The 25487-nt window shown below is 40.3% G+C and overlaps 1 long non-coding RNA gene across 2 annotated transcripts in view; it reads right to left on the reverse strand.

Moving 5' to 3' along the window:
* Positions 1-25487, reverse strand: part of LOC125936237 (uncharacterized) — a 52123-nt gene that overhangs the window by 21343 nt on the left and 5293 nt on the right. The window contains exons 2-4 of one of the 2 annotated variants that reach the window (XR_007461966.1): positions 19181-19235; positions 15787-15853; positions 15346-15538 (exon numbers count right to left, since the gene is read on the reverse strand). This is a non-coding gene — a long non-coding RNA (uncharacterized LOC125936237). Of the gene's footprint in view, positions 1-15345; positions 15539-15786; positions 15854-19180; positions 19236-25487 lie in introns of those variants that run through there. The other variant, XR_007461967.1, reaches the window with a different exon arrangement.

Here is a 25487-nt window from a genome sequence, read left to right on the forward strand (position 1 = left end):
AAAGAGAGAGAAAGAGAGCATGCGCGAGCAGGGGAGAGGCAGAAAAAGGGGGAGAGAGAATCCCAAGCAAGCTCCATGGCCAGTAAGGAGCCCAACTCAGGGCTTGATCTCACCACTGTGAGATCATGACCTGAGCTAAAATCAAGAGTCACACATTTAACTGACTGAGCCACCCAGGTGCCCCAGGTTTGTTTTTTTTTTTTTTAACCTATGCAAAACGTACAGGCAGATGCAGATTTTCTTGCGTGTACAAGGCTTTCAGATAAGGTTACAGAAACTAAGCGTGAGACAAAGAGAAGGGAAGGAAAAGGGAGAGCACATGAGAATGGAGAGAAGGAACAGACTCCACAAGACACCTGAGAATTCCCAGAAATTCCCAGGCTCCAGGATCTGTGAATCAGCTGTGGCCATGATTGCAAGTTTTACTGTGAAGAGGCGGCCTATTCACCTGTGGTCCTATTGCAGCCACGTGGCTGAATAGCAACCTGAGGTCAAGGGCCAACAAAAAGGCCCTGGGGAAGAGACAAGAGGTGAGGTGTGTGCTTCTGCCCTGTGCCTGTGCATGAGAACTGGGCCCTGCTCTGGGGAAGTCCTGGCTAATGAGGCAGCAGTTCCCAGTGCTGGGGAGCCTCTGGCTTAGCAGACAAGAATTATCACAGAGCAGCATGCAGTAAACAATTCCAAGGGAAAAGAGTCCCTAAATAATGAGGGGACACTGAAGGAGTGAGCAGAACAGGTTGGGGTTATTCAGAAGGAGAAGAGTTGCTCAGAGAGAATACTCAAAAAAATTAAGAGAAAGGAAAGAAGACCTTTCTGATGCAATAGTCACACATAGAGGAAGCCCAGGCACAGATCCCCAAGCATTCCAAAGTCCATTCCACTGCTTTTGGAACTATGCTTTAGTGAAACTATTCTGGACACACTTTCAGAAGGTAGGTATCAGAGAATGAAAATCTTACACATCTGATGACTCCCCCAAAGCCTCTTTGTTTGAGGAGTGGAAACATCTTCGATATATATGTCCCAACTCTGTGAACTACCTATGATGGTAAAAATAGGTTTTCTAAAATTTTCAGCCTAGTCTATGTTGGGAGAGAATAATGACATTTAGGACATAAATATCTACTATAAATATAAGTCATTATATAAAAATAAGCCATGAGTAATCAAAACCATAAATCTATATGCAGACTTGTGGTGACATACCCATACATGTTCCTAATGGCTCACCCTTGCCAGGTCCTCACGTGAGAGTATGGCTACTCCCATAACTCCGAGACCTCATTTGACCCTTGTCCTCCTGGATGGCTCAGCATGCAAATACACAACCTTGAAGCTCAGACCCTTGCCTGTCTTGACAGAACTTTTCTGGGCTGCCAAGCAACACCCCACTGTATGCCAAGGTGTAATTAGTTAAGGTTGATCTCGCTTAAGGCAGCTCTTCTGTGAAATGCCAGTCCTGTTAATAGCTCACCATCAGGCTCTGTGCTTGTCTTCTTGGAGTTGAACCTAAGGTCTAAACTTTAACTTCGTTTATGGTACTGGGACTTTGACAGACTTCCAAATGCCATAAACAATACTCTTCTGAAACTCCTCCACCTCATGATAGTGGAGACGTATCACATGCACCAGCTAATCCTTCAGAAACAATATTGATACGAGTGACAGGCACACACAAAAATGGCAGGCATTTTTACCTCCAGATTTACAGGGAGGTATTTTGATATCATTTCCCAGATCAGGAGACTGGCATGGTGGAGAACTTTCCTGGACTGTATGTTTCTTGCTCACTCGAATTTGAAAGAGAAAGTTTCTCAAAGGGTCCAGAGAAGTGTTGCTCTAATTCTCTACATGGAGCGATGTTAATTGTTCTCATCTTGTCCATACCTGGCAACTGGCCACATTGCTCTTCTGCACGCTTCTTTCCCACTATGTTTGGACCTTCTCCGTGGCATGGCTCAAGTTGAATGAGAGAGCCCAGGATTCTCCCAATCAGAGGCACCTGATACTGGCCCCAACTTAGCTTACCTGGGGAACAGCAGCAATCAGTGCAGTGCCTCTCTGCCCAGCCCCAAAGTCTTGGCCACTGAGTCCTCACTTCCTTTCCTGGAACCGCCTGTGAGCGTTACTTGAGATGGTGGCTCCAGTGTTTGCCTAGGAAGAAGATGCCTGTGGAAATACTCCATGATGAAAACTGGAGCCCCTGAGGCTCTGCTTCATAGGGGTTTGGTCTAGATTTTCTAGGATAACTCACCGCACTGGTGGAAATGAGCTCATCTCATCACTGACCTGACAGATGGCAATGACTTTGGCCAGGAGTGCCAAGAAAAACTCCCCAGAAGACTGCTACTCCTTTGTGGCTTTGGTGGCAGTGCCGCGTGGATGGGTCTGTCCGCCAGTAACCTTCTCATATCCACAGAGTGTAAACATCAAAAGAAGCCACACTCCCTGGGATCTGCAGAGGGGATGTCTCCATGGGTGTCTGACCTGATTTGAGTCAGTGAAGAATCTGTCAAACCAAATCTTATTTGGGAAATGTGTGGCTGTTCTTAGACTCTGACCTGGTAGAGAGTCCATCCTGGAACCTAAGAGCTGAGGAAAGTTGGCTGAAAATAGCAAGGCTCATCCAAGAAGCTGTGATGGAGGCACACCCATCCTGCCCTGGTGGCTGGCCGCCAAAGTAGATTGGCTCCAGGTGAGTCACTGGCAAAGAGCACTTCTTCCTGTTCTGCATCAGCAACCTGTGCACGGGTCATGAGCTGCTGGAGCAAGGGCATGGTGTAGAACTGGAAGGACACCAGGAGGCTTTTTGCAATCTGATGAGATTCCTGGGCTCAAAGAATCTTCCATCTAGTCTCCTACTTCCAGGAGGCTTGCTTCCCTGGCTTCACGCCAGGTGCAACGATGGGCTTCTCGTTTGATATGGAGCAGCTATTTCCACATCCCCTCCGTCCATGCCTCCATCCAGGAGACTTTATTGTATTGTTAGCTGACCCGAATGATCACAGGCTGAGCTCCCTGCTCCCCCACTCACACAGCTTCTTTCAATTGTAAATGAGAAATGAGATTATCCTGAAAAGTACTCTAGGTAGAAAGTACACACATTTGTTACCAGGAGTATCTAAATTTACTTTAATCTGTAATGAGTCCCGTTAGGGGGAAAAGCAGTTTTACTCTTCCAAGAGTTTTCTTTCTGATTGTTCATTTCACCCTTGTAACCCTCAGGGCCACATAGTCCAATTACCTTCATTCCACAGCTGAGGACAACACAGCCCCATTGTGAGACGCTTAAAGGAGTTCAGAGAATTGGTGACAAAGCCGATGTCTGGTCTCCCGCTTTTCACTCTGGGGTTTCTTTCTACCAATCTTCCTTAATTTACTTATTCAGTGTAGCAATGAAAACGAAAAAGTTCCTACCACGTGCCATGGAAGAAACAGGTTTCTAGTCTTCTCTCCCACAGCCCGCCCACACAAACCATCTGTCCAGCCACACCAAAACAGCATCGTGTTTTCTGCCTCTGCACCTTTGCTCCTGCCATGTCACTTGCTTGAACTGCCCTCCCCCAATCCTCTGTGTAACAAAACTTAAGCATCCTTTAAACCCAAGCTCAACTGTCCTCTATTCTCCATTGTCCTCTTGATTATTGCAGCAGGAAATAATTTATCTTGCTGGGATGCAGTTAATTTAAAAAATGCAATTTCGATGCTATCATATACTGCTCTGGATTATAATTTTTTGCAAGTGAATTTTATCTCCCCAAGTCAACTGTGGGCCCAGAGGAGGCAGAAACTCTGATCCCCACAGTTTCTTGCCTATAGTAGCAGCTCAGTATTTACCGAATGAGTAAGTGAGACACGGGGAGGTTAAGTGGATTCTCTAAGGTTTCACAGTATTGGGACTTGAATTCAAAACTCAGAATCTGATCCTCATGTTCTGTCTACGAGGTCATGCTGAAAGTAACACTGTTTCCACTGTGATGAGCTTCTCTATAGATCAAAAAAGGTTGAAAACAGGCTATTTCATACGGCTCAATCTAACAATGCACATTGAGCTGTTCAGAAAGAACAGAACAGTTTAAATGGTTGGGCTTGAAAAACTCAACTTCCTATGCTGTTTCTAGCATGAAATGAGTAGCCCTCTCCCAAAGATGCCTCCTCCTTTCATCAACTTGAACAGATTATCACCTTGAGTCAATTTGAGAATAAAGTACGGCGGTCTTTAGGGTGCCTCCGTGGACCACACGAAGTGGAGGATGAGAGAGTGATCCAGCATTGTTGTCTGTCAGTCATCCCTGTGCTATCTCCATCAGCACTGACTAAAAACATTCTGTCTGTCCATGCAGGGCTAGATGATGAGGGTGAAAAAATAACACAAAATTTCTACCCTCATGGGATGCCAATCCAGTAACCATCTATGGCTACTGTAAATAACTTAAGTAAAAATCTTAAATTTACTAGACTTTGTTTCTCATCCTTTCTTTTATCTGAAGAGCTGAATTAAGGGTAGGACTCCAGGCATCATTCTATAAATGAAATGGAAGCCCAATCTGTATACTGAAATATAATAAAATAGAGACACTTATGCTTACTCAGAACACCTCAGGAAGCTGTTTGGGGTGGGAAATTTCCAAGGTGCTGCTGAGGCCCCCAAGGGGGCTGCTCAAAGAACAACAGAAGTTCACTCACCTGCCATCAAAGAGGTTTGGGGTGGGGTTAACAGCAGACCTCTTCTGCTGAGCACAGGGTACAAGTTTGGGTCAGAACTAAATTATTCAAGCCAATGGAAAAGAGGCTGATCCTATCCTCTTTCACCTGTGGTTGTCAGGCTGCCTTTAACTAAATATGAAGCACGTATTTAAAGAATATGGGTTTGAAGCAATACCAGATTGCTATTAAGGCAGCTGTTTGTCTTCGTCTAACCTTGTTTATCTGTGTCATTTCACTTATCTAGGGGACTGGACCAGTCCTTGGGCAGTAGTAGAAACCACAGTGGAACCCAGTCTTTCATCCTGTGCATTAACATCCCATTACTAATAGCAATTAATTCCGTTTGTTTATTTATTAATAATAAATCATTATCTGCACTGCTGAAATGACTTCCTTATCCAAATTAAACATCCAGATATTAGGTCAACAACATCAGTTTTCTGAGGGCCATACTTCTTCGAGGTATAAAAGAGATTCAACAAATCAAAGACCAACAGCCTACTTCCTACCAGGCACTGTGCTAAGTACTGGATGTCCCAGCTGGTAAGACCGAGTATCATTCATTCAGAAGACTACTCTGATAGACAAGTCAAGAGATGTTTTCGTGGAAAGATAAAACTAATCTGCAGGATATCATCTTTACAAAATTATAGCCATATCCTAAACAGCTCAAGCTCACTTTAAAAAACCCATGATGAGTTCTTTCTCCATGCAGTTACCTAAATTCCTATTGCATTTATTTTGTCCATGTCTGTATCACTTCTTTGTGTGACCAATTTATAACTCCAAGAGTAAAGTACAATTTCCTCTTACATGTTCTAAAATTACATCTCTCAAAGTTCAAGGGCTTCTTCTCTCCTTTAGTTTTAGCACTGGATCATCTGGTGAGTCATTCCTGATTATACAGTATATGAACTTCATACTTTCATAAAATTTAATAATGTTCCTATTCAGTTTTTACCCCATGCAGTAGCTCACTAGTCCTCTGGACCTTTTCTAGTTCTTCATGTTTGTATCGATGTGTATGGTTTCCAAGAGTAGGCAATAAGCAGGTGAGCTGTAGGCTACTCTGTTCTATATATATCCAGGTTGATGCCTACCTACTTCTTTAATAATAAACAAGCCAGTTAAGTCACACAACCATTTGTCATCAATCCATGTTTTCTATCCAGACATTTCCTCGCTGTATGAACTTCCCTACTGCAAAAACAAATGAACAAAATAGCTCTACTGCAGCAAACACTTGTCTAGAACGTTCCTTCAAAACTCCTTGTCTGCTGCTGCAATCTCCTCTCTGATTTTGGTTTTCTATCTACACTTAAGCATTCATCTGTGTGTTAAAAGCAAATAAACAAGCAAAGCAAAACAAAAAACAACATATCCCTCCTGTCTCCTGAATAATAGCAAACAACAAACCCTCTCCTTATTCCCCATACACTTCCATTTTCTCTTTAATGCATTTCTACTCCCTCACTAAACTCCATTTTCTCTTCTGCACTGTAGGGGTTCTTTCTCATCTTTTTTTCACAGAGTCTATGTTAAAAAACACAACAAAAAGAAAAGACTTCTCATTCTCTGGCTAACGTGTGGCCACTGCAGTGAGGAGAAAATAGGTCTCATAAGCCAAATAAATTTTAGCAATTAACCATACCTTCTGTGCATGGAACTTAAAAATACAGTTTTTGACGTTTCTTACTTAACATATGTCAATTGTAAAAGTTGCATTTACATAGTTGACTGCTTTAAAACTAGACCCCATAAGGTTGGGTATGATTTAGCATGGCACCTTGTGTGTAGGAAATGGATAGTAAATAATTGATGAGGTTTTACTCTAATAACTACATGAGAACTACTGTACTATCCTGTCGGTTATATTTCTTAATGCAGACATCTGGTGGAAGTTTAGTTAACTCTGTGAGTGTTTTTGATGGATGAATGGAAATCATGTGGTGGATTGATGAGAAATGGATGGAGTGTATAGGTTTCAAGTTTTCAGGGGTAATATTCCCTTTGGGACCTTCCGGATAGCCTGTGGTCTAGCAGTCAGTAGAATTCATATGAATATGATAGCAACACACATATAAATACATTAATTAGTTCTAGAAGTAGATGCTTTTAAGTGTTTCTGTAGTCTGTCTTGAAAGAAGGCAGCAGTGTACCCAATCACTCAGGAAAAGCTTTAACAAAAAAGTAAATGAGAATCAGTAGTACAGGTACTCCAGGTTTTCTTCAATCTTTCACCAAACTGTTGTCCACTCTAAACACGTTTTGTCTAGTTTAGAGAACCATCACTGGCCTTGAAACTCCCCAGAGAAAGCCTCTACTGGGTTTTCATCTTGAATTTTCTAGTGGCAGGTTCAGTGCCAGTTGGGCTGCATGGAGATGCCCTTACACGATCCGGACACTAAGCAGGTGGCCTCATATTTCACTGAATTGGGAGTGAACACAAAATTCACAGGGACAAATGTCAACCCAAGTACAAGGAAGAAGATGACCAAGTCTAATATTCTAAAATACGGAATTAGTCAATGGCTAGGAACACATCCACACATCAGTCTGGAAAGATAAGTCAAACACAGAATGTTTTCTTTTTCCACCTTAAATATCTGCACTAGCTGACTAGACAATACCATGCCCGTTGCTAATTTTAGGGGCCTTGGACTCATTTTTACAGTATAGACATAAACTAAATATGAGGTCCAGAAAAGCTAGTGTTTTTAGAACATAACTAAAAGTCCCTGTCAGAAGCTGCCTGTTGTTAATGAGAAGCCTGTTGGAATAGGGGAATATAATACAAACCAACTGTCCTTCCCAGCTGACTTAGTTTTTGAAGAGACCTGAAAAAACACAGACATGTGATCTGTGGCTTGAGAAATGCCCAAATGAATTCCTCCAACATATTTATATTCAAGCTTGATCCTGCAATGATCTTAAGTTTCTGCTCCAAAGATGCTGTGGCATATGCACCGTCCTCTTGACTGGGCCACTGAAAGGCAGTCCGTCCTCCAGGGGCACCGATCATCTCAGAGTGGCCCACACAGGTTCTATAAATATTCTGCAGAATTTAAGATCCCACCAGCTCTTATTTACAAAGTTCTCTGACACCATTTGCAGACTTATGGCTCAGAATGAAAATGCTTAGGACGTATGGTCTCCTCCCAGAATGTTCACTGTTTTCCTTCTGCTGATTAGAAATAGGAAGTGCGTTAATTTAAAGCAGATGTCCACAGGAAGTACATCGCCCTTCAGGTAATTTGGTAACACCAACCACATTTTCAAGTGGGGAAGAAATTTTGGGAAGATGGAGCAGGTAGCAGCATAGCTTTGACTCTCTCCACGTCCCTTCACAAAAACAGAATCACTCCACAGAAAATCCAAAACCCCTCGAAAATGTTTGCAGTAAAGCTAGGTGACAAAGTATCCCCATGAACTTCAAAACACAAGCAGAAGGGGGTAGCCGCAAGACCAGCACATTATCAGCATCTTGCACAGATGGTTCTGTGCAAGAAGAAGCAAAGGGAAGGCACTGTGTATCCAGGGAAGCTCAAAAATGGCCAACAGGTATTCACTGGAAAGCATGGCAGGTCAATGTGATAAAAACAGCTAAATCTAGGAGAATTTTGTGCCCTATAGTTGGTGACTGCATGGAGCCTTCAGTAAGAAGGACTGAAGAGGTTGAAGTTGTGTAAACCCTATGAACTCTTTAGACCAGCCAGGGCATCTTTTTCAAGATGCCTCCACAGAGGAGGAACTTTTGGGAGCAGAACCAAAATTGAGCTGGACTAGAACAAGAAAGACAAAGGAAGAGAAATTTCAGATAAAAATGGAGAGAAGAACACAGCCAGGAAATCCCAGAAAGCCAGCCACCTTGTTTTTGAACACTTCACAAAAACAAAAGGGACTTCCATGAAGTCTGCTTTCCTAACTTCTCAGTCATGCTTTTGAACTAAACCATGCCTCTTTCTAAAAGGTTAGGAAGTCTAATTTTACATAGAAATGAGCAACAGAAAAGAATGAAGTTCAAATTTCATACAAACATTGTGAGAAAAAAGAAACTAAGGGGCAGAATGATATTTCTACAAACAATGAAGTCACTTCAGAAAGGCAAGTCCTTAAACATTAGGATCAGAACAAGTAACCTATCATTTCAAAATGAAGTGAAAGATATCAGGAAAGTTATACATGAAGGGACAATATAAATCAAAATTAGGAAAAAATCAGAAATGAGGAGACAGAACTCAGAAGAGAATTAGAAATAAAAGAAAAAAGGGTGCCCAGGTGGCTCAGTCAGTTAAGCAGCTGACTTCGGCTCAGGTCATGATCTCACGGTTTGGGAGTTTGAGCCCTGTGTTGGGCTCTGTGCTGAGAGTTCAGAGCCTGGGGCCTACTTTGGATTCTGTGTCTCCCTCTCTCTGTCTCTCACCCACTCACGCTCTCTCTGTCTCTCTCAAAACTGAATAAACGTTAAAAAAAATTTTTTTAAGAAATAAAAGAAAAAATTATTTCAGAAGTAAAAATGAAATTATAAGGAAGGAACACAATAGCAAAGGAATATAACAAATAATTCCTTAAACTAAGTGTAAGGTAAAAATGAGGGGAAAATCTTCCAAATCTATATGAAATGAAGGAAGAAGTAAAAAGGTTCAAGAGATAGTGACCAGTAGTGACAGTAGGCAAAGAAGACCCAACAAACAATAATGGGAGTTTCTGAAGAAGAGGCCCAAGGCAAGAAAGAAGAACAAATATTTCTTTTAAAAATCTTTAAGAAACTTCCTTGAAATAAATTAATATATATTTAATTATGTATTAAATAACTATAATATATTAAATATAAATAAACATTATATATATATTTAGAGCAAATACCCATAGGAAGTCCATAGGGGTAGGTGGGGGGGGGGGAGAGAAAGAGAGAGAGAGAGAGAGAGAGAGAGAGAGAGAGAACTACATATAGAAAAGCATACTGTGTCCCTGAGAATATTGATTCAGAATGATGAACCAAGACATAGTCTAACAAAATTACTGAATTTTAAAGAAAGAGAAAAATTCCTTTGGACATATAGTTTTTAAAAGGCAGTGAATTATTTTTTGTTTTTATTTTTTTAAAGACAATTAGGTTAACATCAAATGTTTCAACAATACTTACGTCCAAAGAAAATGGAGTAACAAATAAATTTAAGATTCATAATGAAACATAAGCTGATAATTTTACATCTAGAAAAACTGACTTTCGGGCACAAAGGACACAAAGTTTTGTCAACATGTAAGGACTCAGGAGATACAGTACCTGTGAACACTTCCTGTGTATCTCCTAGAAAACAAGCTCCAGAGTGACTAGAGACACATCAATACCAAAAATAATGGTGAGTGTTAAATACAGAGCTACTTGAAGCATCAGGATTAAGTGAGGGGTAAATGAGAGTGATTCCTGTGTGCAATGGCTATCCTCTGACAATGTGGATATAGTAAAAATTACTTCTGACCAATAGAGGCAAATGCAGAGAGCAAATGAAAAAAAATGTAACTTTTGGGGCGCCTGACTGGCTCAGTGGGTGGAGCATGTGGCTCTTGATCTCAGGGTCGTGAGTTTGAACCCCACCTTGAGAGTAGAGCTTACTCTGAAAAATAAATAAATAAATAAAAATAAATAACGACTTTTTTTTTTAAATGTAACTTTTAGCAAAATCATATTTGTGGTGGTAGCACTAGTACTATTGTTCTGAACCTGTCGTGGTTATAAAAACCTATGGTACTAAATTCAAGTTGGAAGTATTTAAATGAACTCATGAAGTATTTTCTCTTTACAAACATACAGCTATTTCCCAGCTCTGTCCATTGAAAAGTCTTAGAAACAGTTTGTGCCTAGACTGTCATTTTGAAATACCACTTCCTACTTTAAATTTGAACAAAAACCCAGGGCCTATTGGAGAAGTGGCAGATTTCAAGTCTGGGGCATGAGACATACAGAGTGAGGCTGGAGTATCTTGTCATATCAGATAGCAAGGAAACTATCAGATCACTAACTAGGGTCATGTCAAAGAGATTCAAGTACCAGTGGAAGAGGCCAAAGATGGGACAAATTGATCTGCAGAAAAGATAATGATTGCAATGACTTGAAACTCATAAGATATGCTGAATACATGTATGAATACATGAGTTCATGATGAGTAAAATAAAAAGTCACCTTTGCAGGGTGATGGTAGAGAACATTCCTTATCTTGGAAACTGGTAAGTAAAGCAAAGAATTAAGCATTTACTTTGCCCTCCTATCTGAATGGTACCATTAGGTTTAAACAACTAATAGATGAGAGGAAGTGTCTTACAGAAATATTCTAACTAATAAGTGAAAAAGAAAGAACATAGTTAGAATATTCTGCACCCCATAATAAATGCATGGTTCTAAGCATTGAACATCAGTAATTGCTGAAGTCACAAAGAGAGGCAACTAGACATTACGTAGCTCCTGATGTACCACTCATCATCTTGCCAAAGGAATCAAACCTGAGCCTCATCAAGCCTCCAAATGCAGCCATCAGTTTGCAGGAAATTGGAGGACAAAGGAACAGGCTGAACTGCCTCAAGAGTACATAGTTGGCAACATCCAGGCTGTAGGAAACTCCACTGGTCAAATGCCCTGAGTTGTTCAACAGAGAAATTGAATGGAAAAGAAAAGTTTGGAGGGGAAAACTGTAAGTTTAAAGAGGTATAAAAGATCAGATTTTTTTTTTCAAACAGACAAAACTAAACTATCAGGTTTATGGATGCCACTTGGGTGGTAAAGTCATTTAAAAAAATAGAAGAAAGTGACTTCTACAGAGGTCAGTACTGTGATTAGTTTCAGAGTGGGGGGCAGTTGTGATCATAGAGCACATGGAGGGCTTACGACGTGGCTGACAGTCTGTTTCTTGATCTGGGTGATGGTTAAAAGGGTGCTTGTCTTATAACAATCCATTAAGCTCTGTAACTGGTTTGGTTCGGTTTTCTGTATTTGTATTTTATTTTATAATAAAAAAGCTTTCAAAAAATTAAATGCACACATTCTTTGGCCTAGTAATTCCGCTGTTAGGGGTTTGTCTTTAAGATAACCTCACCAAATGGGGCTCCTGTGTGGCTCAGTCGGTTAAGTTTCTGACTTCGGCTCGTGGGTTTGAGCCCCACCTCCGGCTCTGTGCTGACAGCTCAGAGCCTGGAGCCTGCTTTGGATTCTGTGTCTCCCTCACTCTCTGCCCCTCCCCTGCTCATGCTCTGTCTCTCTCTGTCTCAAAAATAAACACTAAGAAAAAAATTTAAGATAAACTCATCAAAATATGCAAAGATATCTGTATAGATGTGTCCACTGCAGCACTGTTTTTAATAGCTAAAACATTGGAGTGGTGGTGGTGGAAAGGAGTATCGATAGGTGGGGACTAATTGAATAAATTATGGCACATCCCTACAGTGGAATATTATGTAGCCAATAAAAATTAAGATAGGTCTGTATGGGTTCCCAGGCATATCATTAAGTGAAAAAAGGGAAGGTGTAGAACCGTATTATGATGAAACCATATGTATAAACACACAAACAGACACACACACACACACACACACACACACACACACACACACTATATTTGCATTGAAAATACTTGTAATCATATCTAAGAAACAGTTAAATGCCTTACCTTTGAAGCTGAGGTGGGACTGGGGATGGAATCAAAGGGTGAGAATTTACTCACCATTTTATATGCTTTTATACTTTTTAAAATGATGTGTATATTTTATTTTCATGATTTTTTTTAAAACCTAGTTTAAGTTTTTTTTCATTGTGGTCCTTTACAGTCCTCTCAAAGAATGAGTAATAGGCCACAGAAAGGAAGATGTGTTAAAGGAGAAAAGGCAACACTCTCCCTTTAGGAGAAAATGGAGTTGGCCTTTTTTTCAGTAGACTCTCTGAATTGTTAACAAAGATGATCACCAATGGGGGCTGCTTTTGGAAATCCCAAGTGATAAAAATCTCTTTCTTCCCCTTTTGGGTAAAAAAACAAGTTTTTTTTTTTTTTTTTTTTTTTTTGAGAAAGAGAGAGAAAGAGAGCATGAACGGGGTAGGGGCAGAGAGAGAGAAAGAGAATCTTAAGCAGGCTCCCTGCTGATACAGAGCCTGATACAGGGCCTGATCTCACCACCTTGAAAACATGACCTGAGCTGAAATCAAGAGTTAGACGCTAAGCCAACTGAGCCATCCAGGTGCCCTGAAATGCAAGTATTTCTAATGCTCAATTTCTAAAGGAGTGAAATCAAGTGGCTGGCATATCATAACAATCCAGTAAGTTTAAGCCTTTCATTTAACAACTATTTGTTAAGCTCTATGGTACACACTGGGAATACAATAGAGAACAAGACAGATAAAATCTCTGCCCTCATAGTGCTTACATCCCAATGAAATGTGTGAAAGAATATTTCCTTCATTTATTCAAACAGTTTGCCTATTGGCTAAGATGATCTGGGCTACGCATTGCCATATAAATGATGTAAACGAATAAAGCCATTTGCTGGTCAATAAAAGAGACAATGGAAATAAAGATTTCTGGAGCATTTTTGTCCAAAGAAAGTATTTTTGGTCTTGAAGATGACAGCCTATTATTTCTATGCTATAAAACTCAGGGAAGAATAAAATAAGTTGAAGTATGTGGCAGCTCTTAAGATGGCTCCCAATGATACTACTTCCTGGTTTTCACGCCCTTAGTTTTTTATGTTTACTTATTTATTTTGAGAGAGAATGAGTGAGAGAGCATGGGGGAAGGGCAGTGAGATAGGCAGAGAGAATCCCAACCAGGCTCTGCACTGTGGAGCCCTACGTGGGTATTGAACTCAAGAACCATGAGATCATGACCTGAGTCGAAGTCAAGAGATAGATGCTTAACCAACTAAGCCACCCAGGTGCCCCGCACACCCTTATTTAATCCCCTGCCCTTGAGTGTGAACTAGTCTTAGTGACTTGATTCTAATAAATAAAATACTGCAAAAGTCAGTACTAAGATTAGATTACAAAAGACTAACTTCCATCTTGTACATTCTCTTGGCATTCTGTCACGCACTGGCTCTGAGGGAAGCCAACTGCAATGTGTTGGGAGCTGTGGAGAGGCTCACGTGGCACAAGGCACCAAACTGACAGTATTTGGCTAATATACAGTGAGGAGCCGAGGTCCTCACTCCCACTGCACTGAGTGAGCTGGGAGACGGATCTTCAGCCCTGTTGGTGGATGCTTTGATTGCAGTCTTGTAAAAGACAGAGACCCTCAGCAGGAGAACCCAGCTAAGCTGCGTGGGGCTGGATCCCTCACAGAAAGAACCTGTGCGATAACAATGTTGCTGTTTTGAGTTCTAAGTTTTGAGATATTAGTTACACGACAATAAGTAACTAATACGGTTGACTAAGCCCCATTTCCCTTTGTAAGTGGACCACATGAGGCAAGACAGTTGCCTTTGAGAGCACTGTCTGTCACATAGGGTGGACAGAGTCATGCCACGATGGTTTTTAGCGAATGCACACCACTGTGCCACTTTGCTTCGTCTCAGCTCCTCTCCAGGGAGCTGACCTTGTCTCTGAAGGCTCTTCTTGCAAAATGGCTTTTGTTACACATTGATTTTTGTTATCTGTTCTGGAAATGAATTTTTTCAGCTTCGTATTTTATTTTGAAACTGCAATTTGCAAGTAATTTAGTTAAGAATCATCCCAGACTCCAATTTATTACTTTATACACTTATTATTTTCTGTACCCCTCTGCTTTTCTCCACTGTCTGCATTCTTCTACCTTTCTTTAGTGCTTTTGTTAATTCTTCCAGCTTTTGGTTGAAGCATAAGAATCCACTTGAGTAAGACCTCATATTGCTCCTATATTGCAACATCCTTTTCTTTTCTTTCTTGGCTGGAACTACATTTCTTATTTTATAGTCATTGCTCTGAAAGCTGGTGGATGACTTCCTTTTATTTCTTATTTAATTAAGAAAGAATGAATAAATTCTACTTTTAGAGATAGACCACATGACTACTTTTAGTAGTTTCTATTGGGAGAAGAATAGTTGAGTTATGGTTTCTAGAATTTTCAGAATACTTAGTTCTTTGAACAACATAGGTAATTCAGATTTAGGAGGTCTTAACTTAGAGGGAGGCTTCCTCCCCTCACCCTCCGAGAATGTTGATTCCTTGGATATATGAGAGGATTTACAAAGATAAGAGGAAAGGGAACATTGGGGGTACCATTTTACTTTGTTTTCCAAGTTCTGAGAAAGACTATTAGGCATGAAATATGAAGAGACCCAAAGATTATTTTGACTGAATCAAGAATATAGACTCTCTAAATTACAAACCATCGTTATCATCATAACAAAACAAACAGAAAATACATTTTCTCCTCCTAAAATATTTAAAGAGAAAAGCAAGCCATAGCAGAAAGAACATGGCAATTTATGGTTGCTACCAAGAAAAACACACATGAGATCATGTCCAATAAGTGCTTTCAGAGATCCCAAAAGCTGGCAGCTTGTTCTGGAAGGTTTTCACTTGCACTAATATTTTGCCCCTTTCTAATTATGGCACAGTCCTGAAGCAATAAATGTACTTTTCACCAAACAGCAGTAGTAACGACAAAGACAATTGCATAAAAGATCTTTCAATGTTTATTTTGTTCTGTTTTGTTTGTTTTGTTAGCAACTTCAAAAAGGCACATAGCCCCCAGAGAATCCTACCGGAGACCTGGTCTTCTAGCTACGTGGTGTTACTTGGCGCTGCTCCTCAGGGCAACACAGACGTCAGATATGTATACTTGGGGATGAAAGACACTCCTTTCCAGCTCTAGAGAAAACATGCAGGGATCTGGGAGGAGGTACATGCTGTTTTTCAAGGTGCCGCCAGCCATTCTCAAGCACCCCAAATGAGAAAACATGGAGACCAGAAAGGGCTGGTGTGGAAAAGGGAATGATAAGCAGGGCTGGCAAAAGTAAACCCTCCATGAATTCAGCCCCAAGAAAGTGGATTCCCTATGGTGTAGAAGAGTTGTTAATACTTAGCTTTAATAGATAATAAACTAATGGTCACCTTACCTTACCACTGATGATTCCCTAGAGTCTTGAGAGTATGATAATTCAATTTAAACTTGGTGCATCTGTGCTGTAGGGCAGACAGGAAATCCACCTCAGGTCAGTGAGAAGTATCTTTCATGCACACACTGAGGGCTCTGGCAGGGACCAGGCATCTTTAGAAGCAAGAATATCTGGTGGCCCTTACCCCCACATGGGTAAGTCCCAAAATGCATTTCTAGAAAAGGAGGGCTCTTCGGCAAAGACACAGCCTCCCCGAGGGATACATAGTGAGGGGACTGCCCCTCACATAGGGCAACATCCTTGCTGCTTCTGGGAGAACAGATCTTTTTAGTCTGGAAAATACAACTTTCCTCAAACCCTACTCTCCTCATGGGTTTATCTGGAACTAAAGCTTATAAGTCCAACCCCCAAGTCTCTCCTGAGGTAAAGGCATGTAAGCCAGCCATAATGGGAGAGAGAAAAGGAAAAATACAGAGACAGAACATAAACCAACATCTCTCAAAAGTTTCTCTCACCAAATTCCTTTCATCTTAGTGTCTATTTTGGAGTCAAGGAAACCGAGACATGGGCATCATGACTGACAGCCTACAACCAGTTACCGACAGAGCTGGCTCCTTCTGCTGTAGCCCGTGCCTCTTTGCTTTTCTAATTTCCAATTTCTCTTCTATTTGAAATTGCCCTTGCTAATTGGCACTTTGAGTTTCTGCACCTAGAGTCTTAGACATATTTGGAAACTTCTTTTAAACATGTTGATCCACTCAGGGTTGAATTATTTGTGACAGCAAGAATAACTCCACCCTGGGGCATTATCCAGCAGGATGAGGGATTCAGAGATAAATCATGCAGTGTTCCATTCTTTCTGGCTCTTGATGTTTTCACACAGGAGAAATTTGCTTTTGTTTCCTGGGAGTGCGCAGGCCTCAAAAGACCAGCGTAAGGGTGTCTGTGGAGGGAGGAAGTCGAAAATTCCACAGACACCCTTAGGATGACCTTAGGGAACCTGATTCCTCTTAGGGCAATGATGTATGTGGAGCGGGTGACTTGGGAGGGGCAGGTTAATGAGTTATTTTTATGTACTTAAATCTTAGGTCCTTGGCATCAGCTGGCAAGGCCATATCCTCCCACTGTCTCTGAAAGTCACTGTTCAACTGCATCTAGGCAAGGAGGAGAGGAGAGAGTGCTATTGTATGTAATTTTAAGAGTCATCATCACTGTATCAATGTGCAGATGACATGTTCCAGTGGGCAGTGCGGGAGTGAGCAAGATTGTCCAGCTGTCTCATATGATACAGGCATGGTCTAATACTTCCTCATGTTCTTTCTTCTAATAATGAACTGCAGAGAACGAGATGTACTGTTGTGCTTTATAATTCAGACAGACAATACAGGTATTGGCTAACGTGGTTTGACACGATCAGCTGCCTTTTTTTTTTAAGCCAATCTGGCAGGAAAGCATTAGACTATTGTGGGAGTTGTACTGGCCCTTCCAACAGTCCGTTAATCAGCAGCAAGATAGCCAAGGGACCACATTACTTCTCTGTAGCACAAAAAGGTTGTGGTTGTGAGTGGGCTGAGTGGGAACAAAGTTATATCATTCCAGTTCTAATTGATTAATGCTGAAGTCACTGCTAAATAATGATTACCAGCCCCAGGCTCCACAAATCATTCAGGGGATGAAGGAGGACTAAGTTAAAGAAACTTGGGCCAGTGAACATGGATTTTTCTTGCAGGGGTGGGGGTGGGGAGGGGCAGAGGTGTGGAGACGAGGAAGTAGGAAAAAACTGGATCTGACTGAATAAACAAAAAGAACTGCAGTTGGGTTTCTCGTGGTCCCTCGGGCACTTCCCTTCCTCATGCTGTTGCCTTCTCTCCCTGCCTCTGCAATGCCATTTCTCCGCAGTCAGATTAACTCTGAGCACTACCATCACAAGTACGGTCTTCTAGCACCCTTGGGCCCCTCCCTCTAGACTCCCCTATCTAGCCAGATGGAGTTATTGCCAACTCCAATGATTTAACCCTCCCATCTCTAAGGCTTTCCTACCCAAATTCCGTAACTCCCCCCAATCCTCCCGATTACTCGTTTCCAGCAAAGTACATTGCATAGTGTTTCCCTTGTCCTTTTCTCCCTGTATCTCTTTTTCACAGCTCCCATGTCCAAGTATGCTCATGCATGGAAAGACAATATTCTTCTACTTAGGTTAGATGACCTTTTCAAAAATGTTTGGTGTCTTTCCACTAATCCTGGACACAGAGTAGGTAGGATATTAGAGTTTTGGACAATATCAATTTTAAAGATTGCTTTTTTGTTTGTAGTTCTTTGAGACATATCCAAACAACTAACGGGGAGGAAAAATTTTAAGTTTTCAGTGAGCTTTGCTTGCTTTGGTGTCAGCAACCTCTAATGCTGTGTCTTGCCAGCTTTCCACTTGGTGGAAGGTGCTTCCTAAAGATGCACTTTTGTGAAGTCAGAACCAGCACAGACTGAGCCAAATCCTGATTAAAATTCTTGCTGGCTTCTCCTTATGCCAGGATAGGCCTGTGTTTCCACTTGTGGGAAATATATCTGCCTGTCAATGTAAAAGAACACCAGTACCTTTTTGATATTACAAACTCACAGTGTTCCTCTTCAAGAATGCCGGCATTCATAATTTTTAAGCCTCAAACTTTCAAGAAATGGAAGCAACTGAATTTCTCTGCATTTTTAAGTAGAAATGGTAATATTACATAGCTAGAAATTTCTATAAAATATGGATTGGCAACAACATTATTTACACTTTCAAAAATGGGTTCCTGCTAAATTTATGCCTGTGTATCAGTCACAAGCTATGTTTCTAATACATTCTTTTACTTGAACGTACTTTTTTTCTTATCCCAGAAATTCTGAATGATTGCTACGCTGCAGAAATTTACAGAAGTTTGAGATGAAATGAAATGTTTCAAAACTCAGGTAGACTTAAATTATAATGTATTACTGTGAAGAAAACACTCTCAGCTGCAACACCTCTTATAGGAGAAGTTTTTAGATTTTCTAGATATGACAAAGATTTATGAGGTATGATTTTGCAAGGAAACAAAGCATTTTGGCAGAAACTCTTTTTTTTTTTTTTGTAGGTAAAATAAGAAATCACAAGAGTAAGTACAAGAACGTCTGTGGAAATCATCTGTTAACTGAACAAACGAAATCCATTAAACTCTGGAAAACCAAATACGCATGTTTGTTATTCACTTTCTAGTATTAAGTTCTTTTTATTTTCCTACAGAGTTATGGGGTCTATTATTTTGGAAATGTGCTATTTTAACATGGGGTGTCAATAATGTGGTCCTAGTAATATGGTAGAGAGGGCACTGGATTAGATACCAGATGGCTTGGGTTTCCTTCTCATGCTGCTACTCACCAGGTTTGTGATTACAGCCATTTCTCCTCAATACTTTGGACCTCGATCTTCTCATCTGTTCAACAAAAATAAGAAACACCTGATCTCCTTGCCTCTTAACATCATTGTGAGGACCAAACAAGGTCCTAGTTGTTAAATCACTTTGAAACCGTAAAGTGGTATATACAATTCTACTCATTATCACCTCAGAATTCCTCTCAGATTATATTGCCTCAAATGCATTATTTAGGAAAAGTACAAACTTGAATGCCATATGGAGTCCTTGTTGACACTGCAGATGTTGGTTAATTTTAGATTCTAAAAGAACAAAAGAACAGAAGCACTAACCAAGCAAATTAGCCTCTCTTTAGCTTTTTCTTCGAAATCTCCTATTATACAAATACCAAACTAAAAATGGCAGGCTAAATATTATAGAAAATTACATCATTTGAACCATTGAAATTCTGTATATCCAAGCCCTTTTGCAGAACACAAATTATTCCCTCCAAAGCACATTGCCAATGAATTTAATGTTATAAGATAAATTACGGCTATTTCTTTGAGGACCAAGTAAAAGAATTTTAATCTTAAGCTTTAACGTTAAAAAACACAATGTCAGTGAAATGTATAAGTCAGAGAAGAGTCACAGAAAGGTATGAAATCCATTTTAGTAGTTGTAGTCTCTCTCAAACTAATCGAAAACTAAACTAAGCTCAGCCAGCCTTGGGCTCTGATTTTGAAGACCACATTTACAAGTGGGAATTTCTCTGTAGAACAGGTGTGACAGACGTGCACATGACAACTGCTTTCACAGCTCCATTTGTTTGGGAAGACCTGTCCTCATGGGCCTCGTGTGTACCATCTGTAAGACATCTCTTTGCACCTTGTCAAATCCAATGTCCTCCTTACACATGCAGAAGCAAGAGGTGTCTTCATAAATTGTATACGGATGGCATCTGTCATTCTTTTTGTTTGCATACAATCAACTAACAAAAAAATATTTTGGAACAAGCTGAACATTTTGTGTTGTGAAATCTCACTTATTTAGTTATTTTTATGTATTACATATAAATCTATATGTATTTATTATGGAAGCAATGAAACAAAAAATGTTTCCTATCAGAACATATCCATTAGATTACCTGAAGCAATTGAAAAATGGTCCTGTGACTATTCTGAGCCTAGATTTTTTTTTAATTGAAGTATAGTTGATGCACAATGTTATATTAGTTTCAGGTGTGCAACACAGTGATTTGACAAGTTTATACATTATGCTGTGCTCCCCACAAGTGTAGCTACCATCTGTCACCATACACCGCTATTACTATACATTGACTACATTCCTTATGCTGAGCCTAGGTTTTCAATAACATTTTTCCAGAAAACTGCTCACTGAGTTTTAGCACCTCAAGATACTGACAGAATATCAGTCTAATCAGAAATAATTTTCAAACAGAGACCATAAATGTTTTACCTATAAAATGCATGTTCCTCTAAAAGAGGCAAAATGTTTCAAACTATATTCTAATAATTTGGCCAATACTATGTGATATGACATTTCAAAGTGTGCTGTGATGTGGACTGGAAATATTAAAAGCAAATCCAAAGAGTAGATTTTATAACGCTGCTTATTATGGATACAGTCTAGGCTGATTATTTTAGTATTAAGTATACTATTAATCGCCTCCCTGTCCTGCCCATATGCCACCTCTTTTAGCACAGAAGGCCTAATAAGACAGGTGCAACTTGATTCCGTGTTACATAGTTTTCTCAAACTGGAACAAACATTAACCCCCCCCCCAAGTATTTTTCCTATGTGAAGAACTTGGGATTACTGCAGATGATTATAGACCTGAACCAAAAATGGATTCAAACAACTTCATTCATTGCTGAAACTGAACTGAAATTGACCCCCCAAATAAATTGGCTTAATTCCCTATAAAAGCAGTATGAATCAGGTTGCCATCTGTTCCCTTCCTTCTTTAACTTCACCAGTGGGCTGGGTTTAAGCACAGAACTGGAGGAGTCCTTGGGGGAAGGGGAGGAGGACTCTGGCTTGGTATTTAGAAGGGTATGCTGCAACGGTAGAGTCACTCCAAGTGCGAGATTCTCAGGAATCTGAGAATTAGCTGGGGAAATCATGTAATCTGTCAAACCATGGAAACAACAGGAGTTTAATTTGCCTAATTTTGTTAGAAGATATTGCATCAACTAAAAATCCTTTGCATGCCAAAGATGAAAAATGTAATCCAAACTAACTTAATTTAAAAGGTAAATTTATTGGTTCACGTAACTGAATAATTTAGAGGTTCTGGTTCAGGTGAAGCTTGCTCTAAGGTTCAAACAGGGTGACCTAGGACTTCATTTCTCTCTCTCCATTTCTCAATTCAGCATATTCAATATTGGCTTCATTCTTGGGCAAGGTGTCTCTTCATGTAGCCAATATGGATGCAAGCCACTCCATGGAGTACTTGCCTCTAGGTTCAAATTCAGAACCAACTTTCTAGTAAGTCTAGAATGGATTACTGTGGTCAGAGGAATAGGATATACTAGATGACCTAGACTAAGGTCATATGTTACACTTCTGAAGCAGGGGGGTGGAGACATCATTCTTTTCCCCAAGCCCAGGGACTAAGAGTAAGGGAGGACCATAGTCCCCAGAACAAAATGAGAGGGTGGTTAGTTGAATGGATGTTCTGTACAGATACTCAGGGATCAGATGCACAAATAATGTCAGCAAGTATTATTTTTCACTTAAGAAGGAATTCTGCTGATACAAAAGGAACAAAAATATGAATGAGATTTACTATTATTTAGAGATGATACAATTGTCTACCTGGAAAACTCAACGCCAACCAAAATCCAAACAGAAGTTTTTAAAAGTTGACAACTGTCATAACTTTCTTATGGAAGAATAAATGTGAAGAGAAGAAAAAAGAAGGAGGAGGAGGAAAGGAAGAAGAAGAAGAGGCTACAGCAGTGGCAGGATGGGGAGGGAGGAATAGTTCTGATTACATCTAAAAGAGAGACCCCACGTCTTACCAGCTAAGGGGAAAAAGTAATGGCCAAAAGGAAGACTGTAGAATTTTTATGTGAGACATTTTAAAAATGTAAGATAATTTCAACTAGAGCTGGAGCTAGGTGCTCTTCACAGAGACTAGACAGTTCTACAATTTGTAGGTTTTGTCATTCCTAAGGGAAAGAGCTTTAGAGTTAAGAAAAGCTTTCTGGATGGCTATTTGCTGTAACTTGTCAACTTCATGGTTTATTTTTAACACTCTCTCTCATGCTATATTATACAAAAACAAAACACCTCCACATACATGGAACCAAACTAAAGAGAAGCACTACGTGGAAAAATAATTTTATTTTCTAATAATGATAGTAATACGGTAGTCTAATTTCTTCAGATATATATATGGGTTGTTGTTTTTTTTAAGGCCCACATCACTCGTGCATATTTCTGCATCTATATATGTTCTCCCAAAGATTTCAGGTAGATTAAGTGCCCTAGGATTTTTCCATCCTGGTCTCATATACCTGGAATATAATAAATAAGAAAAAAGTCTTGCGGGGGGTGGGGGTATTATAAAAATAGCATACTTACTTTAGATGGCCTAGTTATAAAGCACATTTACCAAAGCCTATATGTTTCACCAAGACCTTAAACCTATTTTCCAAAAGCAACTATGGAAAAATGAAGAATTACTAAGAGAAATGAAAAGAGATGGTAGGGGAGCCTGGGTGGCTCAGTCAGTTAAGCGTCCAACATCAGCTCAGGTCATGATCTCATGGTTCATGAGTTCAAGCCTGTATCAGGATCTGTGCTTTCAGCTCAGACCCTGGAGCCTGCTTCAGATTCTGTCTCCCTCTCTTTCTGCCCCTCCCTGCTCACACTCTGTGTCTCTGTCTCTCTCTCTCTCTCTCTCTCTCTGTCACAAAAATAAAGATTAATTTAAAAAGAAAAGAAAAGAAAAAGATGCCAATAAAAAATGGCCAAGGAGTATTTGGCCCTAAAGCTGGGATAGCACTAAGAGCTGGTTGAAGCAGGGTACATCTTGCAAGTTCTCAACTCCAAACCTATCATCCCCATCTGAGACCTCATTCTACAGATGCTTCTGTGTGTTGAATTAAGAAAATTCACCTGGGTGGCCCAGTCAGTTAAGCATCTGACTTCAGCTCAAGTCATGATCTCACAGTTTGTGTGTTCGAACCCCACATGGGGCTCTGTGCTGACAGCCTAGAGTCTGGAGCCTGCTTTGGATTCTGGGTCTCCATCTTTCTCTCTGCCCCTCCCTTGCTCGCACTCTCTGTCTCAAAAATAAACATTAAAAATTTAAGAAAACTCAAGCATTTTCTAGAGCTTGCAATTCACTAACTGGAGCACAATCCAACCAAATTTTAGTCTTTTTTCTTCTTTTTTAAAATATCATGCCAACTATTGTTGGTTGTAGGAGAGGCCGATTAAATATTTTTTAAATTCCTTATTGGGAAAAATACAAAGATACAATTTACAGGCTGAAGAATGAGGAACTACTCTTGATGGAATGTGAGAATTAATGCCTGGAAAGCTGAGGTTCTAATTTGGCAACCCAGTCACACTATCTCAGAACATTCTTTTAGAACATTTTATTAAAGTATTTGTAAGACTCCTGAGGATTTATCCTAAGGCTATACCTGTAGACATATGTGCCGGGTTATCCATTATAGCACTGTTTGTAATATATAGCAAAGATTGGGCACAGCCCAAGGATTCATCAATAGGGGAATAGTTAAATCAACTATGACAGATCTTGCAGTGTAATGCCATGCAGCTGTTTAAAAGAATGAGGAAGCTCTCCTAGTACTGATAGGAACGATCTCCAAGATACATTGTTAGAGGGAAAAACAAGATCCAGATCAGAGGATAAAGTAGGCCACCTCTTGTGTAAGAAGCAGGAAGAGAAGAAATGTAAGAATTGCTTGTATCTGCATGAAGAAACACTAGAAGGATACGTAGAAAAATCAGGATAGTCATCTGTACCTACCAGGGTGGGTGGGGGTAGCGAACTGGGGGCACGCAGGAAAAGAGAAGACTATTCATTGCATACCTTCTTCTTTGGATTTTTGAAATGTGAATGTGTCAGTTGGTCAAACAGAAGTTATTAAATAAATACCAAAATGAAAACAAGCTTGAGAAAATTCGGGAGTCATACAGTCATTTCATAAAAGCTGCAGTTGCAATTAAAATCAAAACAAAACCAAACAAAACATCCTGAATCTATCCTCAACCAAGGGCATACTGTTGGTAGGTTTGAGTAGGGGGCTGCACAGCAGAAGCCTAGACCGTATGGACTCTCATACTTGTTAGCTAAACATCTTGCCTCTCGGCCCAATCTTTAGCATCCTTACTCTTTTTCTGTATCTCTTTCCTCTCCTCTTAAAAGAAGTAACAAATCAGAGATCCTGGAAGATGCTGCGGACAGCTATTATACTTCATTCATAAAGAGCTCAGCTAAACTGGAGTGAGGATTACTGCACATATTCACAAGTGTTGAGAAAGTCCCCTGGTAATTTTCCCAAGAAGACAGGACTCCTGGCTCACTTGGCTAGACTGGGCTAGGGCAGTCCTTGATGCTTTCATAACCTCTCCATGGCTCTGTAATTGTGCTTAAAACCTCCTACAGAAGTCCTCCTGGGGTGGGAGGCAGTCCTCTCCACGAGACTGTGAGCTTTTTGAGGCCAAGGACTTTGTCTTATTCACTGAGCTTTGTATTCTCAGAGCCTAGCATGGAGTCTTCACAGGTGCCCTGTGGACTCAGTAAACTGAGCTTTCATCCACCTAATGGCTTGGCTTAGATTATACTCCTGAACCATCTTTAATGTTTTTCCCCCAATTGGTGTCATTAAATCCATCAGTAAGACTTGTCAGTCCTATTGCCAAACATACTCCCAAACCTACTACTCTTTACCATCCTTAGCACTACCACCCTAATCCAGACCACCAACAGCTCTGCTCTGGACTAAAACAATTTGTCTACCTTCTAATCTGCTCTCCTACCACCCCCAGAATGTATTCTCCATTCACAGTTAGGGTTATCTTTTAAAAACTAAATCACATCACATCACATTCCTACTTACAATCCTTCAGTGGTTTCCTATCACAATTAGAATAAAAATTTAACTCTTTACCTGACCTTCCAAGCCCTACATGATCCCGCCCCTGTCTGCTTCTTTGACTTAGCCTCCTACCACTGCCCCTCACTTCCTCTACTCCACACAGGCCGCCTTTTATCCTTTCATCTACTTTGCTCCTGCCTCAGGGCCTCTGTCTGTGCTCTTCCCTTCA

This window comes from Panthera uncia, assembly GCF_023721935.1.
Source record: "Panthera uncia isolate 11264 chromosome A3 unlocalized genomic scaffold, Puncia_PCG_1.0 HiC_scaffold_11, whole genome shotgun sequence".
NCBI lineage: Eukaryota > Metazoa > Chordata > Mammalia > Carnivora > Felidae > Panthera > Panthera uncia.